The sequence below is a fragment of the Pteropus alecto genome, unplaced genomic scaffold (assembly GCF_000325575.1).
Source record: "Pteropus alecto unplaced genomic scaffold, ASM32557v1 scaffold3, whole genome shotgun sequence".
In the NCBI taxonomy this organism is placed as follows: domain Eukaryota; kingdom Metazoa; phylum Chordata; class Mammalia; order Chiroptera; family Pteropodidae; genus Pteropus; species Pteropus alecto.
Window position 1 is genome coordinate 58,930,224 of NW_006442484.1, and position 21,491 is coordinate 58,951,714.

Below are 21,491 nucleotides of genomic sequence, written 5' to 3' on the forward strand. Positions count from 1 at the left end.
AAAAATTTTATTGACTATATAAATATATGTAATTCTCCAGTGAGTGGTACCATTTCTTTTTGAAAAGCCACATCAGCAAAAGATTATTTAAAAGTAAATCGTTACCAAGAGCCCTTGAGTTCCAGATCTGCTTTTATAATCTAGTTTTTAAAGTAATTGCTAAAATGATATAATCATTCTATAGAAATCAGCTGGCTTAATTATCTAATAAAGGTTGAGAAGTTAATCCATTTAATATTTATTGGCATTAGTTTCTACTTTCAAATATAAATTTTAAATATATTGTTTCTCAAAAATCAAACACAAATTGTTTTTCTTTCATTTCACCTTGTTCCCCAGTGGTAGTGCATATAGATATTTGTCAAAAGAGAAAGCATTTGAAGTTTTCATACCATATTTTTTAACAACTCTGATATTTTATACAAAAATCTAAAGTGTACTAATTATAGCACAAGCTAAAAGGAGTATGTTAATAAAATCTAATAATACCTAAGGAAGAAAATAAATATGTAGACCTCTGGCAAGGCAGTAGGCGGAATGCTCTGGCATAACAGGAACAAAGTTAACAAGTCTTCTTGTTCTTTAACAAAATATTAAACAATTTTAATCCCACAAAATTTATGGGATTTAGCTCAAATTTTCATGTGAAACTATCTGATCTGCACAATCCAAAATATAGATTACTTCCTCTAGGATCAAGAATTCAATTGGCTCAGTCGATTATGACCAAGGAGACAAGATCACATGGCTAAAACAATTTCTCTAAAAATGACACAGATGAGCAAATGATAGGCATGAGCTCTTTTCCCATCAAAAGGTACCACAAATTCCATTCAGTTTATTAAAATCTGAGTGGGATGGAGAGAAGTTGTATAACTCCTTTTTAATTGGAGAGTTTAGTCAGTATTGTTTAATATAATTATGTATCTGGTTGAAATTAAATTAATAATTTTCTACTCATTTCTGTTTTTCTCCACTTTTACTTGTGTTCTTCATTTTTTCTTTTTTTATTCCTTTTGGAGTAACTAAACTTTTAAATTTAATTCAGCTTTAACTTATTATTTTTACCTCTTTGCATTATTTCATTTTATTTTTATATTTTAGTTGTTACTTTAGAGTAGGATTTCTCAACCTTGGCACTACTGATATTTGCAGCATTGTGGGGGCTATCTTGAGTATTGTAGGAAATCAAGCAGCAACCCTAGTTTCTACTCATTTGATGTTAGTAATACATCCTGCCCCCCAAGTTGTGAGAATGAAAAATGTATCCAGACATTCTCAAATGTCACCTGGGGTTGAGACCTCTATTCTAATAACTACAGTATGCATGCTTAAACTATACACAGTCTACTTAGAGTTAAGATAACAGAGGTTGTATTTTTTACCTGCACTTTTCTTTTTCTGTTAGATTTGTCAAATACAGAAATGCAATGTTAAAATTCCACAACACATTGTTATAATCTTGCTTATATTACACAACAAATGTTATAAATTTTGCTTACATTTCAAAATACAGTTTTTGCTTTGAATAATTACGTATTTTTATAAAAGAATAAGAGGATTTCAAAATTGTATTTAGCCAAATATTTTCAATTTTGTATGTACTTCATTTCTTTCTGATCTCAATTTTCATTTGGTTTCTTTCCTCTCCAATTTGAAGAAATTCCTTTAACATTTTTGGCAGTAAAGATCTGCTGGAGACAAATTCTCTTACATTTTATTGTTGGAAAATGTCTTTATTTGACTGTATTCTTGAGAGATATTTTTGCTGAATGTAGAATACTGCTATGACAGTTGTTTTTATTTTCTTTCAATGTTTTCTATATGTTTTTCATTGTTTTCTGGCATCCATTGTGTCTGTAGAGTATTCAACAGTCATTCTAATCATCATTCTATATGAGATGTGTTTTATTTTTCTCTGACTGCTTTCAAAGTTTTCTAATTATATTTGGCTTTCAGCCCAAAGTTTCTAAGTGTCATTGTTTTTATATGACTCATGCTTGATGTCTACTGAACAAACACCTCAAATATCATGGGAATTCTTTTTCTCTTGGCTTCTTCAGGACTTCCCCATACATGCTCCACATGCATGGTTCAAGGATTAGTTCACACACAGTATTTGGGGCTACCATTCTCTGGTTCACTCCTTTCACAGATATTGTCTCTCATTTTCTGTCATTTGCGATTACCCTAAATCATGTCTTATTGATCTTCAAGAACATCAAGGCCATGGATTTTCAGTCAGAGATTTAACTGCCTCACATGGGCAAACTGAGGCTTCTTTCCAGGCTAGACATCGTGGAAACAAGAAACTCACCTAGTACTTGCACTTCTAAGTGCCATTTCCTGCCCAGTTTCTCACTTTATTTACTTTCAAATACTTTCACATCCTCCACATCCTCCACATCCTCCGGATTTATAGCTATTTTATCTGGGAGGTTTTTCTGATAGGATAAAAGTGGGGTTGTCATGGCTCCTATTCAAATAAGGAAACAAAAGCAAATATTTGGCAATATTATTATTCATACTTCTTATAATAGAATAGCAAATAAATATTAAAACCTTTTCACCCATCTGATTAATATTCAGGAAGTTTGTCTTGTGAATGTGTGTATGTTGGAAGGATTTAAGGATGAGGAGAGAGAGGAAAAAAAAGAAAAAGTGGAAAAATGAGAGTTGATAGAAAAAAATGAGATGTTATATCATTAAGATATACATATGTGTGTTATATATTATAGATATATATATAATATAAAATATTAACATCAGTAAAAATTTAAGGTATCTAACTCTAAATTAAACTAATAAAAAATAATGTGGCTGAATAAATAAATTATAATTATAGTCATTCACATGACTCTCATAAGATACATATGATTTCAAAGTAGCACTATAAAGAATACATATATAATGTTTTCTTTTCTTTTCTTTTATTATTTTAGGAGAGGCAACCCTTGGTTGACCTCACAGATTGCAAGGACCTTGTCTGCTTACAATCCCTTATTTTTTTTTAATTTTTTACACCTACAGCACCTGGTCTTCCTAGGTGGTCTCCCATCCAAATACTAACCAGGCCCGACCTTGCGTAGCTTCCGAGATCAGACAGTATCAGGCTCGTTCAGGGTAGAATGGCCGTAGATCACAGATGTTTTAGAGCAATTTGTTATAAGCTCTTATTTAAAAGCACTAAATTATACAGAATACATAAGGAATTGAGAGTTGTTCATACAAATACTTACAACTCAGAAAGTAAAAGAGGAAAAAATTAGAAGAATTTAATATCCTGTACCAGAAACATACAATATATCCAAAATCTATATGACCCATTAGAATAGATGAGTAGCTGGATGTTGGTCCTAGACATTGTGCTGCAATTTACTTTATGGCTTTCTTTCCTGTTTCCTCATTTGTGTTCAGGGCATTTATGATTCAGCGATGTAAGTTACTGGCTAGAAAGCCAAGACGCCTATTCTGCTCTGTCACCAGGCCTTAAAGGTTAGGAGTATGGCTTTCAATTGTACAGATTCTAAAGAAAATGACAGTGCAAGGCAGAACTCAGATGTAAACCCATTTAGTGGAATTATGTCAGCATCTACCATAAACAAAATTTGCCCATCATTCATATAAAATAATCTAAAACCTAGAGCAAGACCTCTTGTATGTTTAGAAGAAAAGTAAAACAAAATTTTAACAGAATCGTTCACTTTCAAACTCACACTAAAAAAGCTAGTGTTTTTAGAGAATAAACTTAACTTTTGCCTTTTTTAACTTTTGCCTGTTTTCCGAAGAATTCCTTCATCGATTCATTTACATGAGTTTAAATACCATAAATACTTTCCTTCTTATAATCGACAGTAACTAAAGAAAGCTTTTATTTGTTTAATCTTTGGAAGGTTTTTGAAAGTGCTCCTTTATTTAAATGTGTGAAATAAAAAGCCAAGTTGCAACTGCTTATTTTAATTGTCTGTTTACCACCAGCTGTGGTGTTTTCTTTTGGCTGTATCTGCCCCACTGTGTTCCTGTATATTTGTGTCTCTGTCATAGTGAGAGTGCGAGTGAGAGCCAGAGAGGGAGCCAGAGAGAAAAAGCATGTGTTCATATGCAAGGGATAGCTGACAGTGGTGCATGTCCTTCTATAGTAGAACCTTCTGTATTAAATTGAGATTTTCAGTATTTGACTGTACCCTTAAATATGAGATTTCATAGCCCTGAGTTCCTAAAAGAGTTTACCTGTTGATTTATCAGTCAAGGTGAAAGTAAAACAATAAAAGAATTCCCAAAATATTGACAATATTTTTACCTCTAGTGATTCAGTTATTGCATCGAAAGTTCTGATCGTTTTTATGATGATACATTTAGAAAAAGACAAAGTCAAAAAAAGAACCAAGATTAGGACTTGCAGATAGAGATGACTTTGGTTAGAAAGCTGTCCTGTGATAGTTTTTCTACTCTTTAGCAGTTGTTTGTTTGCTCAGAGCTTAGAAAATGGCAAGAACTGTTAGGTTGTACAGAGCTATCTACTAGTAAAATCACATTGGCATATGATATGGCATTACAATAATATCTTTTTGACATCTCTTGGACATTGATATTAAATTAAAAGGAATTTATTTTAACACAATTCTACTATATCTGAGATGTTTACATTTGAGATCATTTTAGTCTATTCTGTGTCTTTTAACCTTTGCTTAATCAAGACTAGCAAAAATTAGTAAAACCATGTTGTCACAATATTTCGATATTATATTGAATTACAATATTTCAATTTGCTTCAAGTACTTATACCACAAAATTCAAAGATGACAAAGCATAAATAAACTGATGTTTTATGCTGATTAAATTGCTTTCCTATGCAAAACTTACATTGCTGTAATTTAAATCTCATGTATGGTAAGTATATGGGTGTTACAGCATTTTATTACCAAGTATAAATCAATGACATCCAAATTTGTAATTCTGGCATTTTTTTTTCCTTCTCACATCTAATTGTCTATTCAATATAGTTAGTTGAATTTAGTAATGATCCCAACTTAGTGTGTCCAAAAGCAAACTCTTATTTCACCTGTAAAACATAATCCTCCCACAGTCATCCAAACTTCGTTAAATATCAAAACCCACACACAATATCTTAGGAAATAATTAAGGCTCTTCCCCTAAAATATGTTCAATGTATGATTATTTTTTACCATCTTCATTGCTACTATTCAAATCCAAGCAACTATCATATTTTATCTGGAATTTTCTACTTTAACTGATCTTTATGCTTCTATTTTATCCCTCCTCAGTCTCTTCTCAACACAGCAGCCATAATGATTCCTGTAAATATGAATTGGATCATGACAATCCTCTACTTAGTACCCCAATAGACTCTTCATTTCATAGAATATAACTTCAAACATCTAATCATGTCCTACAGGACTTCTATAATTATGCCATTACCTCCATGACCTCAACTCCTAGCACTCTTCCTCCTTGGCCTGAACCAGAGTCATTGATCTACCTCCTTGCTGTTACATGAACACACCAAACAGTTGTTCTTCCTTTAGCCTCATGTCATTGCAGATACGGTATTCTCTAAGTAGGAAGTCCTCTGCCTTAACTGCCTATCATAAGTAAAATACTTCTTCAGATCTCCCATCATTCCCTATATCTCTGACCTTCCTTTATTTAACTGTATAACACTCACTATCATCTGAAGAGTTATATATCTGTGTATTACATGACTCTTCCTAGAAGCACATAAGGGATAAGGTCCCAGAGAGGAGAGATTTTTTGTTTTAATGTGTTTCATACTAAGTGCCTAAAAATGAGAGATACAACACACTGCTCAACAAATGTCTGCCTGAAAATGAATCTTTCTTATCAATATAAAAACATGCTATGTATTTCCCAACTAAAAAAAAAAATATTTATTTAACCTGATAATTTCACTGATTACTGCCTTATTTATCTTTTCCAGTTGGAAGTAAAATTCTAAAATATTGGTTATATTCACAGTCTCTATTTCTTCATATACCATACTTTTCTCAACTATCCAATCAGGTTTTGCACATGGATCCCTATGGAACCAACTTAAATAGTCAATGATAAGACTTCATCATATTGAATCGATAAGCAGTATTTGATACCGCTGATAGCATGTTCTTTTCCACTTTGTCTCTAGGACAAAACTAACTTTTAATTTGCTGCCTATCGCACTCGCCAGTTCTCTTTTGCCATTTCTTATCTTTCGAACATGTAAGTATCAAAGTAAACTAGTATTCAATTTTTATCCTTTCCCATCTTTATCTCTCACTATATATGTATCTTCTTAAGTCATATCATCATATGCTATGTCTTTAGAAATTATTTTACAAAGACTCTAAAATTTAAATTCTTTATTTCTTTTGAACTGCAGACTTGTATACCTAACTACTTACACTTCATCTTCACTTGTATGTCTAAACATTAAAAGGTTATCACATTTAAGGTTTAATTTTTAATTTTGTTTCCTGAACGTGATATACCACCAGTAATCTCCTTCTTAATAAAGAGTATCTTGTCCTTCTAGCTACTCAAGCCATAAATTTAGAGTTATCTTTAACATTCTAAATATTTGCAAAACCTCACCACTTCTCACCTCCATCACTGATCCCACACTAACCAAGCCTCCAACGTTTCTAACCTGCACAAGATCATTAGCATACTACCAGAACTTTTGGGTTCCTGTCTTGTCCTTCCTCAGGTAAATCTTCGCATAGTGCCAAAAGAATTCTTTTAAAACAGAAATAAGAACATGTAAGACCCAAAATCTCAAACATTTCAATGAAGCTGACCTAACATTTTATATTCCATTTCAGTAACAAGATATCACCTTCAGGACCACATGCAATTGTGCAGCACACGGTAAACTCTCAATAAATGTTTATTAAGTGAGAAAAGGAATAAAGGATGTATAACTCAAATGATACAATGTTAGATAAAAACAAAGAAAGAATGGTTAAATTACTTTCAAAATATATATCTCCCAGGAAACAGCACACCCACTCTCAACATGATATATGTATTGCTTCAAAATATTATATACTTCTGTGTCTCTCTTTATATATAACCTCATGACTTTCAGAAGCCATGCCAGAATAGTGATGATGGTAAAAAGTGGGAAAAAGAAATATTATTGGATTATAATCACATGTTTCCTACTTATCTAGCAAAGACTTTCATTTTCAAATATCTTATTCTCAAGTTTCTAATTAAAGATTATTTTTCTTACAGATCATTTCTTATTTAAATATGAATTACACCAGCTAGATGAACAGGCCATATTTTAATAAAGATGTGACAGAGAGTAAAAGGTTAAACTATAGTAATCCAGAAAGAAATTAATCTGTATATTAGAAAATTTCCTCTCTACAGATCATGTAACAGGAGTGTTTGAAAGATGACGCAATTCATTGTGGTTTATTGAGTACTTTGCAGGGAATATAAGGAGCAAAGTAATGCATTAGGCTGTAAGACAGAAAATAGAAACTAGTTTAAACTGAGTCACTAATTAGTTTTGTGACCTGTGGCAAGTCACTTAACCTCTCTGTATCTCAGTTTTCTTATCTATAAAATATAAGTGTAGGATTCAATTATCTCTAAAATTCATTCCATGTCTGAGATTCTATAAGAATTTGAGGGAAAATAGTCTCTGGGGATTCAAAGTGATAAATTCTATCCCTGTCTATTAAAAGGAAAAAATATGAATTTACTAAATTGGTTTAGTTAATTTTAGACATTAGCTAAGCTAAAAGTCTGAGAAAATTGATTTGAAAAGCCTGAATAAACTGAATAGACATACTGACTAAAAATCAATTAGGCTATATGAGCATCGGTGTAATTTTAAGTTACATAATGTAGTGATAACTAATAATAATAATAATAAAATAAAAATTTTATCCCTACTAAATGATTTCTTTATGAAATAGTTAAGAAATCATCTTCTGAGCTAAACTCTCCTTGAATATAAATGTATGAACGATATACCTATGATATTTCTTCCTCTATCTTGTATCAATATTCCTGAAAAAAATGAATTGAGAGTTACTATTCTATATTGTCCTCTAGTTGCAGCATCATCTCCTTCTCTTTCAAAATCTCCTACTTTCTTTCACCATATCACCTCTCTAACAGAATAAACATTTATTCATTTTACTTTTAATGTCATTCTGAGGATACATTCATTATAACAAGCTACTGATAATGATAAAAAAAAATAGATGATAAAGCAGAATTTTAAGAAAGGAAAAATATTCATATTAATATTGCCACTCAAAAGAAAAGTAAATAAGGGTATTTTTGTTCTGCAGGCTATTTTCTAGAACTAAACTGTCTTTTTTGGTAGCTACTAGCCACATGTGACTTCCTGTTGAGCATGATTAGTCTGAGCTAAGATATGCTATAAGCATAAATGTTCATTGAATTTCAAGGCTTAGTCTCCACCACCAAATATAAATATCTCACTAATATTTTACATTGAATAAATATTGAAATGATAATGTTTGGATATATTAGGTTAAAATAAAATGTATTATATTTCACTCACTTTTTGAATACAGCTAGTAGAAAATCTAAATTAACACGTGATTCACATTATATTTTTATTGGAAAGCACTGATGTGCACTGTTAAATAGTATTTTCTTATTACAATCATTGAATAGTTAGAGATAGTATTAAAGGTCATCAAAATACTTAATGATTTTTTGTTTTCAGCTGAAGTATTTATTAATGACCACTTAAGGTACTTAATGTATAGGTTGACATATAAAGTTTCAAAAGAATACAATGTTATATACTTCCTAAACATCTGTTTTATGTATATTATTTTCACAGCATAGAATGGATTAACACAGTTAAAAATAGTTTTCTTTAAAATATTCTTATATATTGACTTTTTAATTTTAAAAATTTCAGAGACTGTTTACGATGCATCCTTCCATATAGGTTTCTTCCACTTATAATTTTAATAAGTTGAGGTGCTCTATAAAAGGATACTATAATATTTAGGGAAAATGAAATACTTGTATAAAATAATCCAAAACAATAAAAAGAGGTAATCTTTAATAAAAATATATATTCTATTTTATATATAAATTGCTCCAAATTATGAGTGCTGAAGATAAATAAAATGTTTAATTTCATAATTTCATTTAGTACCTTTCATTACTGGAAAGCTTAGCAGATATCTCTTAGTAGTTTAAAGTTACCATAAAGTGTGAATTTTTACTAGGAATGCTTTATTAAACTTCATTATTTTATTAAAAAATACTTTTATAACATACATGTGTGTATACATATATATTCATTCTATTTCTTCATGAAACCTAATGAGATGTTTGAAAAATAAAGCTTCATCTACGGCCATGCCGCCCTGAACAAGCCTGATACCGTCGGATCGCAGAAGTAGGGTCAGGCTTGGTTAGTACTTGTATGGGAGACCACCTAGGAAGACTAGATACTGTAGGCGTAAAAAATAAAAAGAAAATAAAAGGATTATAAACTGACAAGTTCCTTGAAATCTGTGAGGTCAACCAAGGGTTGCCTCACCTAAAAAAATAAATAAATAAATAACAAGAAAAAAGAAAAAAAAGAAAAAAGAAATCTTCAAATATCAAAAAACAAAGAGTAACATTCACCTAAATATTTTTGAAGAGACATGTGATAATAAAAATGACTTTTGCCTAAAATGAATAGAGACTTCAAAATTTTCACTGAAGAAAATAGACATATGATAACATTAAATGGATATTCCAAAAGTGTAACAATTTGGGTAGTAGATATTAATATAGATTCTTGTTTAACTGAGAAGCATGACAGTCAGTAATGTTTACTTTAATGTTAACATAAGTATGTGGATTTATACTAAGAAATCATATTATTGAAAAAAATGGAATGAAAGCATGGCCACTATGGAAAGTTCCTTAATTCTGCTTTATAATTAATCGAATTCTTAAGAGCTAATCTCACCTATGAATATATAAAAATGATATTCCAGAGTTTAATTCTTTGCTTAATTATATATATGATTCTACCATCTGTAAATTGGTATTAATGACCTTATCTATTGTTTCATTGAATTGCTGTGCAAATTAAATGAGATAATGCATGTAAAGTACTTAGCATACTCTCCAACACATGAAATGCTCAGAGTACATGTTAGCTTTCACATTTCCAGTTTGTAACCTGTATTCTTGATCACAGTACAAAATACAAGGAAGCATCTCTCATTTTATGAAGATATTAATAGACTAATTTTATTTTTAGAAAATATCTCATATCTATTTTTATGCATGTTTAGTTTCATTGGAATATCTATAGAAAAACCATTCTAAAATCAGTTATATATTCATATAATTGAATGTTAGGGCAAAGCATATAAAAGAGCTGGATTAATTGAGTATCTCATTCCAATATAACTATTGAAAAGAAATAATCTTTAGAGAAAAAAATAGAGGATTATGGATAAATGAATAAATCTGAGTATTTGGCAAGGGGAAAAATTTTGAATCTCTCCTTGACATACTGTCTGCCACTGCTTGCTGAATGGGAGATGGTCTTTCATTTACAGGGAAGCACTAATTTAAAAATTTTCAGAAAACCTATATCTCCCTAGAGAAATCAGCTCCTGAGCAACATAATAATGAATGTAATTTCACCTCTCAGAAAATTCAAACCCTGGATTTTTCTTTTCAAGCCATACACAGGTACAGCTAAGATTAAAAGCCTTTGACTCACAGGAAATCCTTCATCTTAGCCCACTAATTATTTACTACCCACTGTGAGTATGCAGTATACATTAGAATACATATTTTGGTCGCTCAGATCTATTTTTCTTTCAATTATAGTTTTCGTTGTCTTCCAGAGAGTTGGTTTCAATTAAGTAATATCTAGTTATTTATTTATATACACACTTTTTCTTTGCTCATTTGTTCATATTTTTTTTCCCTTTTAATAGAAAGAGATAGCACTTATCATTTTGAGTCTCCAGAGACTTTTTTTTTAATTATAGTATTTCAGACACAAAATAGACTTCAGAGATAATTGAATTCAACATATTTATATTATAGATAAGAAAGAGAAGACCTAGAGAGGTTAAGTGAATTGCCACAGGCCACAAAGTAATTATTGTCTGAGTTTGAACTAGTCACTAGTTTCTGACCTATATCATCAGCACATGATCCTATTAGTTTTACTTAAATATACTTTTCAAACTGCTCTCCTCTTCATCATCAATACTCCTGCCACATATCAGACCATAATCTTTTCATATGAAGCCTTAATCAATTTCATCTTAAGAGGTCTTCCGACTTCCATTTGTGCTATTTCATAGCTATTGAATATATTGAGTACATAATCCCTTCACTTCTTTCTTAGTTTCCAAAATTATAATCTTAGGTTAGGCAAAAACTTTTATTAAGCAAGACCAAATCCAGAAACAATATATAAAAATTAATGTTACATATTTTTAAACTCTCTAAAGAAACCTCTGTCATGACAAAAGCAAAAAGTGAATGACATAATAGGAAAAATATAGTATGTGCAATCATATTCTTAATTTATAAAGAATTCAATTAAAAAAAGAAATAATAGATGCTAAGAAAAAGTGAGAAACATATCTCAAATAGATTATAAAGAGATGAGGATGTGAATAAAAATCATTCCTTGCATCCTTTCCTTATTATATAATCTTTATCTGGTTGGATTCAGTTAATCTTTATAAAAAGTCTATGACTAGTATGTTGTTATTCCACCCAATTTACATTTGAAAAAAATGAGTCCAATAGGTTAACTGACTTGTCCAAAGTTATCATGTTTTAATCATTACATGTGTCCAGAACTATATGATTGCCCAGGGCAGGCCAAGGTTCTAAGATATCTTTAGGTTAGAAGTGCCCAGAGTGCCTGGTATATTATAGAAATGTTGGCGATATCTTTCAAATGAGACAAATCCTTCAAGTTAATTTTCCCAAGTGTTTCATAGGAGATGATGGTGAAATTGGGTGGAGAAAACACATCAACTTTGGGAAACTTCTAGGCATGTCCTTCCATGGACACTAGTTTTCCAAGAATATGGCATAAAATTTTGCCCCTCTTTATTACCAGAAGCTACAGAAAGACTGATGGGATGATATAGATGAGATAGATAGATGATAGATAGATAGATGATAGATAGATGTAGATAGATGTCAATTTTTAAAAAATATAAAACATACTATATATTTGCTGGGTGTAATTCTGTTGGCTGGGTTAATATCAAATTGTTTCATTATTTCTCTTTTGAGATCAAGCATCTCTTCAAATTTTGAGACACTAGTCCCTATGCTTTGAGAATTTCTAGCACTCGGAATTTAATGATCTACTAAAGTCTTCCATTATTAAATCAATATATATTGTGTGTTTTGACACAATGATTCAGGCTAGAGTTTTGAGATGACAACCATCAAAACTAACTAATTAATTATATAAGCAAGTACATAAAAATATGTTAAGATTATTCAGTGGACAATACCTGTTCTGATATCATATTCAGCCTTAAAAGTGTCATAAACTTTAGGTGACATCGGACTTAGTTTATAAGATTAAAAAAAAATTTTTTGGAATTGACTGCCACAGCAGACATTAATCTATACAACCAAACGATTTTACCTTTTTTACTATTAAATTTATCTTTCATATAGAGATAAAAAAAAAATCATTACTCAACTATTTTAGATCAGAATCTGGCAACAAATATCAGTTTTATCATTTAATTTCTGAGGCTTCAGTGTCCATCACTCATACCCTGAATGTACTGAAAAATTTGTTTTCATTATATGAAAAGAAAAAGTGTAAGTGAGAAAAATAAGAATAGAGCCTTGAAGACAAATTGAAAGATATTTTTAATTTTTACAATCATAATTATTTTGAATAACCAAAATAATAAAACATGCATCTGACTTTAATTGATGGAGAAATATAATTCTCTCAAAGACATACTTTATTTAATAATATATTTTGACTTTTTTAATTTGATTCTTCCAATAACTATTTCTCATTTTAAAAGAAGAATTTCTAAAAGGATGTAGATCATTTTATATGTATTTTATATAGTTTTTACATAAAAAACATTGAAAAATTTTGAAGAGTTTATATTTCCTCTAAAATTATTATACATCTTACTTTATGAAATTGTTTCAAATCAACTCTAATTTTGTTTTATATAATGAAGCTACAGAACTTTTTAATGTCTTTCTAAAATAAAGTATCTTTAGGTAAAATTTACAATTATGTGCATTTTTAAAAGAAAAGTTCTTAAGTATTAATGTCATGTCTACTAGAGACCTGTATTTGTTCTAAAATGCCAACTAATAATAACAAAGGAATAGAAAAATCATAATTTATTTTCTCCACATCAGATATTTTAAAGTTGAAACACATAATAAGTAGCAATTTCATTTTATCAAATAAAGAGCATATTCAGTTTCATTACTAGACAGACCATCCACTAACTTAGTATTACCACTGGCTCAGGCATGCAGAGGAAGTTTAATTTTCTGTTTGTGTCCTGGTTGACTCCTTCCCCACCTCCTTGCACAACTTGGAGTATTATAATCTTGTAAATGCAAAATTACATTGCTTTCCCTCTTCTGTAACTTCTCAATCAAAGCGAATACAATAGAAAGTAACCATCTCCCATGGTATCATCTCTCCAACAGCTTATCAGCTCACTATGATGTCATACCTTCCAATAATCTCAATGTAAAATATCTTTACAAATGGGTCCTTTATATTATTCACACAATGAAAATCATTAACTAGGATAATTAACTGAGACTGTGGTGATGAATAGAGCTGCATTACTGATCAGTATAATAAAGAACAGAAGCCACTAATTACAGACATAGAGCCTTGAAGCTACTGAGAAATGTAATTTAACATTGCCGCCCAAATTCCACACAACCTAATATAAATGCACAATGAAAACAATAAGGTCTTCCCACAGATAATGCTTTTGGGATCACTCCAGGTGTAAGAAAATGTGCCCATCTGCACAAAGTGGCTCGTGATCTAGGAGAAACATTTTAAAATTAAAACTGCCTAAACATTTTGTTAGGTACTCTCATCACAACCTTTGTCTTCTTTTCACATACTCTGGTAATTTCAAAAGGTTATAAAGATTTTAGTCTTATTTGCAGTAATAAAACAGCATATGAATAACAAAGTTATGCATCTATAGAGACATTTAGAATTGTCTGTTCCTCAGATACAGTTTTTCAACTTCAGAGAAAATAGTAAGTTGTAGAACAGTGTTTCCCAAAATTACTTGATGATAGGAATTGCATGAAGACCTTGTTAAAATTCAGATTACCAGAAGATATCCTGGGCAACCAGAACATATTCTTAAAGTGGAGGGCTTGAGATACTGATCTCAGCAAGATCTCTCGGCAATTCTCATCAGTAGGCAAGTTTGGTGCATTAACACTGGTTCTTTAAAACCTGTAACTGACATTTAATAGTTGTGTACCCTATTGAGAGCCATTTCTTCTCTCCGAGTCTCAGATTCTTTATTTGTAAAATATAGAAATATAATACTTCATTGGGTACATATATTACAAAAGCATATAAATCGCCTATCATTGTGTTTGTACATAGTATACATGTAGCAAATATCAGTTCTTTCCCATTCTCTTCTCTCCAAGGTTTGTTTTTTCTTCAGTAAATATAAAGTCTTATTAACAATAAGGAAGCATTGAAAACAGCATGTACTTCACAGCTTAAAGTACATTGCAGTATATATGTGTATCACAGATAATTAGTTCTACAATAAAGAAGAGAAAGTAAACTCAAGAAGACAGCTTACTATGCCTGGCCATTGTGCCTGACAGAACAAAATGAACATATCTGCCTAGACAATGGCCTTCTGTCATGGCGTTAGAATCTGATAGCTGATTTCTCCATTTTTAAGTCAAGAGAATTTTAGCATAAAATAAGAATTTTCATCCATTTGTATAAAACCATTCATGATAAAATTCTACTAGTAGCAAAAAAAAAAAAAAGTCAAGAATGTCAGGTAATATATATAAATGAAAAATGTCCATCATTAAAGAGTTGTCAAACATAATGTCAAATATCCATTTATTTAGAAACATCTTTTCAATGTTATTACTTTCATGAAGAACAAGATCGTACTTTGGAGTCTACCACCATATTTTGGAGTCAGACCCAAAGAGATAATAAAAATGCTAAGTTATCTTGTATGATTATCTTCTTGATCCTAATAACATTATAATTGATATGGTAGCCTCCTAAAAATTTGTCTACCAGAAGCCATGATGGAAGAAAGTTTCTTCTTTGAAAAGGAAAATGCGGTCTTATTCGCAAAAAGTATTGTCTTCATCCTTAATCTATAACAATATATTTGTTTACTTAACAAATATTTCATGATGACACACATATAGGCCAATTGGGAGATGTACAGATTATTTAGACACAGAAGCAGTCATAAGGATGTTCAGTTCTACAAGTTATACATGGATATTTTTACAAAAGGGCTAAAGACTAAGAAATGTGTAACTATCTATGTGAATTCAAAGAAAGGGTAGATTAAATATGGCCTGAATATTCAGCTGGGAACCATAACATTTCACAACTTATTTAATGGCATCGATCTATTCTTAGCCAAATGAAGGCTAACGATACCAAAAAATTGTTTCATAGTTTTTGATTTATATTTATAAAATTCCATGATATAAATACTTGTCAAATTAAGCCATCTCCAAAATGAAGCTAAAGAAAACATTAATAAGCAATATCTTGAGTCATTCTTTAGCTATTTTCTTTAATATTTCACAATTTCAACATGAAATCTTTTCTATTTATTTAAATTTTGAAAATAAAAATTTAATTCATACATGATGCTACTTTTCATTGTTTAGCATACTGTCCACCTCTAATTAAATTGGTTAAACTCTCATGCAAAAAAAAAATGTATTTTTACCACAGGTTTTACTATTTGCATTATTTTTAATCCTACACCTTGTAAAGAAATGTATTGCCAATGAACAAATATTTTTGAAAACCTACTTTATGTCAGGCTAAGTCTTTGTGATAAGTTAATGAATAAAACAGCTCATGGAGCCTAACCTCTTAATGGGGAGAGACATGTAATAAACAAAAAAACATATTACCTTAGAAAGTAATGAGTGTGATGAAAATGACAGAGCAGCATAAAGGATATCAAGGTTGTGGGAAAGCAGTGTTAAGTAAAATTATCAGGATAGGCCTCCATGGGATGGTCACATTTGAGGGGAAATGTGGAAGAGGTGAGGAAAAGAACAATGCAAGCAGAGACAAGGGCTGGTGCAAGGACCTTAAGGCAAGAAAATATACACTGTATGTTCAAGGGTGACATTCAATATCAAATAAGTTAATAATAGAGATGAAATGTCTAAGTCATGACACATGCTGAATATAAAGGTTCTACATTAAAGTTAATTTATTAATTCAGGGCTTTAAGCTTTTAGTCAAACCATATTCATGTCTCTTTTGAATTAAGCTTATTAGCCCTCTTCCACTCTGGAAAGGAATCCACCATTTTAGCCATAGAAAAGCTATTCCTTCACAAGTATCGAGAACTCTTTTATTTAACATGAATTTTTTTTTGAAGATGGAAGACAACAGAGAAAAATAATAGGGTAGTCAAGGCACATCCTAAACATTTGAAGCAACAAAGGGAACAGGATTGGAAAATAATCTATTGCAATAATCTATTGCATATTGTAAATAATAATATCCCTTACCCAGAGTCATTGATATTACCTTATTATTCTTTTTCTCATAAATCTTAAAAAATAAATAGCAAACAAAATACAAATTTTACAATTATTTTGCCTCCCTCCTAAACTCAATGATTAATACAAGTTCAATTTAAAAAATGAGAACCAATAAATGATAAAAGATTGGGGCTGTAAATAATGACAGCAAACCTAGGTACCTGAGGTAAAATAATTGAATTGGACATAAAGCAAAACTTTGTGCTTCCAAAATGTATATAAATAGAAATATTTAGGTTCTATAATTTCACAATAGAATAATATAAATAAATAAGAATCTTTTCTGCTATTAACTTGAGCTCTTTTCTAAAAGTACAACTTTATAAATGTCTATCTTACTAATCTCCTACAGATATTTTCTATTAAGACAAAGAACATTACAGAGGTATGACAACATTTTATTGTTCTTCAAAGAACAAGTAAAACAAAGAACATTACAGAGGTATGACAACATTTTACTGTTCTTCAAAGGCTAAGAAATGTATTTTTAAAATCCAAATATAATGAATTAGCACTTAGCATATAGTAAATATTCAATAAATGTTAGTACCTTTTCAATGCATTAATTTTCTTCACTCGTTCTCATTTTATACATGCAACTAATCACACTATTATTTACAGATTTCTTTGAGACTCTCCCTTGTGCATTAAAATGTGTTGAAATAACATTTGATAGAAATGTACTCCAGAGTGGTTCTATGTCAACTCAGTAGTGCATTACTTATGTCCCTAAACACAGAGATGCAACCCATCTCAGAGACTCACATATTACCATATTCAATTAGTTTGTTTATCTTAATTAATTTTTTGGCAGTTTACTATTCAAAACCTCAAATTTTAACTACACAGCAAGACATTTAGAGATAGTTGTAAGAACACTGAAAAGTACAGCTTGAGAAGAATATGAAACCGCTAAGATAATGACACATATTAAGGAGTAAGGAGATTAAAAAGGTACAAAGCTAAAGTTTTGAGTCAAGGCTTCAATACACGTATTGAATCATTACTCTGTATTCCTGAAACTAATATAATATTATATGTCAATCACATCTCAAAAATAATAGACAAAGAAAAAATAGCTATCACTACTGCACTCCTCTCCTTCACCCTGCCTATAAGGGAAAATGTTTAACCCATTGTTATTTTAAGTAGTCATTAATTATAGAGAAAGCGGCTGAGTTTCAGTTACATACCAAAAGCCAAAACATCTTTTTAAACACTTTATCTGACTCAATTTATGTGTTTTATATTTAAAATACCTACAATATAAAAAGATTTAAAAAAAATGAATTAGTAACAGAAGAAAGGAAATCATGTCAAAGATATAATAAATTCAGGGTTAAAATTAGCAGATAGAAATGCCCATATCAAAGTCCTGAATAGGTGCAGAAAAGTACTGAAATGTTGACTCTTAACTTCCTGGACATCAAAACAATCAGGATAAAGTTAGCAGACATGGCATCTACAAGATTAGGACCGTGTGCAGAGAGAAGAGATAGTGTCGAAAGAGATATACCTTCTACTGATACCGAGATCTGAGAGAAATTTCTCCTTTGGGAAGAGGAAGCTGCTGTGTACATTGACTGATAGCCTCAATAACACCGGCAGAAAAGGAAAGCTAACAAGTGTCTTATGATTGTTTCTTTCAATACTAAGAACATTGTTGGTGGTAAAACACCCAAGTGCAATTCATAAAAGCAGTTCTATCAAGAGCCAAGCCATTGTCATCCGAGTACACTACCCCCTGTGGTTTCAAATCCAGATTTAATGCATTAGAATCTAAGAGAAAATAATCCTTTTAGGTGTACAAAGTGCTTTGTCATGATGGGAAGAATGTCTTTATTTCACTCTTTCTAGAGTTGCAGCAATAATTTTTTTTTTTTTTTAAAAAAGGTAATTCCCCAAATTCATCGCCAAGAGAAGTAATGCCATACTTCTACAAAGTGTGTCAAACAGCATAATGGTTTAATGATCAGTTCTCCAAAACTGGAATCTACATGGGAAATTTCAGGTTTGATGTTTTTTCCCCAGAGACCAGAACAGTAGTAGTGGCATTTTTATCTGGCCATACTCTCTATCAAGGTTCACTTTGAAGACTTAAAAGGCCATGTTTGAAAATGAAAATAGTTCTGATTTTCATTCCTTTTCATTCAGGTTGCCAAGTAAAAATGGCAATCCTTTTAATCCTAGGCAAAAATACTTTTAGACAAACTGTGTAGGTGTTCTTTTTTTCTAGGAATAAATTAAAAGTAATGTAAAGAAACCATTATAGATAATGCATTGGCACAGCAGGGCACTAAAATCAGAACTGGTAGAAATCATCTAAATATTTAAGACATGGTATATTTAATGGAAGTCTTGAGGGCAACAATGAAATTAAATAATATACTCAAAGATAAAGAATCTAATTTTCCCTTTTAATAACAATTATTCTATGTATTACTAGAGACTATAAAATAGTAATAAATTGATTTACAGTGCTGATATTTATATGAACTATATCCCCACTGAATGGATGCATTTTAGTCCTAAACTCTTTCTTCCAGCACCAAGGAATTGCTGCTTTGAAATAAAAAGAATAACAACATGAAGTTCATACAACACCTAGCATAAGTTTCTCTGGCAACAAAAAATTTTCCATTCATCTTGTGGTTTCAGTGGTTCCTATCACTTCACTGAAAAGTAGAGCAATGGAGAGGATGAAATGATCAAGTATTATCTTTGAACTTGGGAGTAACCTACTCTATAGGGTCCTGCTAGCCTAACGTATGTCCCTGTACATTATTATTATTATCATTATTATCACTATTATCATTTAGTTGTTATGTTTTACTGTTACAAAATCTTTGGAGATAGAATTTTTTAGAGTAGTTTTTAATCTAAAACCTCAGATTTGCTTTTTATTTTAACCAGAGCCATCTTTCAGATATTCTTTCAGTAAATTAATATGTTAAGTTTTACAAGTTTAAGTTTATATATTCTTGTATATAATTTTTTATAAATAAATTCCCTAGGATGTTATTAGTATCGTATCATGTCACAACTAATTAGACAAAATAGAAATCTGAATAAAACTTTTATATATGAAGTAAACAACCATAAATATAAAAATAATCTTACTGGACTTCCATAGATATTATTTTAAATATTCTTTATTCTTCATTAACAGATTTTCTTGAATACATTTTAACTTTAATTGCATTTTAAATTAATATAAAAATCAAGAATAATCTAATTTCTCTAAATCCTAAGAGAATCTCATAATCATAAAAAATTCCAGATTTTATACGTGGCCTGAATTTCAAAATTCTGAAATTCCAAAATTTTTGAAAAACAAAATACTTTCTAATTTATTTTATGGCAAAATCTGCCCTGGATTGACTATGATGTTATCTATATATGTAGTCTTTATTAATCACATTTAGTTTGAATATTCATATATTTTATTGCCAAAATATGTGTTGATTCAGATTTCTTAATGTAGATATTATATATGCAATTTATACCTTTCTGAAATACAAAAGTTTCTGACTTCCGTTTCCAATGGATAGTAGTGGGCCTAGATAGATACATCACAGAAGCATCAAATTGATAATTTGACTATAAAATAAATAGGATAATTGCTCTTAGCTCACTGAATAAAGTAATTTATGAATTCATACTGATATAAATGAGTAAATAGGCAAAGAGAGAGCTCTTCCTTATAAGCTAACATATATATGTATATATAAGTATAATAATATAAGTAATACAAAATGTTTGAATATAATATAAAATTACATAATGTATGATAAAGCATATATATTATACATAATATATATAAAATTAGAAAATCATCAATGATTGATAATACTTATGGGTAAAAGTTTAATGATCATTGAGATATTTACATAGTTTTAAAACATCTACTTTTTTTGATCACATAATAAAATATAGAAATTTTACAGTGAAGAAACCTAGTAGATTTTACCTTAACCATGTGATCAAATTTAGTATCAAAACACTGATATAAACCAGTATCACTTTAATCTTGATCTCATTTACTGAAAACAGAATTAAAAATATCACTCCTAGAGTATTTCTGCCACAAATGTATGTGAGTTTAATTTTGAAAAATAATAAAATAAACATATATTGAGCAGTATTCCACAAAATGATCTTTGCTTCTCAAAAAAATATCAAGATTAGGAAAGACAAAGAAAGTCTGAGGAACTGTGTCAATTTATGGAAGATATGACAAGCAAATGTCATTCTAGCTCATATAATTTTGACGAAGATAATCTGCAACAGAGCTTATTCCAATCGAAGAGAAAGAAATAGTCCTGAATATTATCAAGTGTATAAAAATGGTGCACTAATTTTGATGCAAATGAAAGTTCACTTTTCTCTAAACAAAAGCAATAATGGAAATTACTTAATAAGGGAAGTTAAAAATGCCTTTTCTATGGCAACTAATGGTTAGAGATGGTAGAAGAAAAAGAAGCAAAAATATGGATATAATGAAAAAAAATGAGGAACAGTAAAAGAAAAAGAAATAAGTGCAATTATAGTCGGGGAACTAAAATTTGACCAGAAATATTTAGTTTTTGATATCCAAGAAACAACTGAGTGATCATATTATGGTATAAACATAATTGTTTCAGTCAATAGAGAAAAAT

The 21,491-nt window shown here is 30.2% G+C and overlaps 1 pseudogene; it reads right to left on the reverse strand.

The window, feature by feature from the left end:
• Positions 1-3,021: 3,021 nt before the first annotated feature.
• On the reverse strand, positions 3,022-3,140 carry LOC112470748 (annotated as a pseudogene).
• Positions 3,141-21,491: the final 18,351 nt, after the last annotated feature.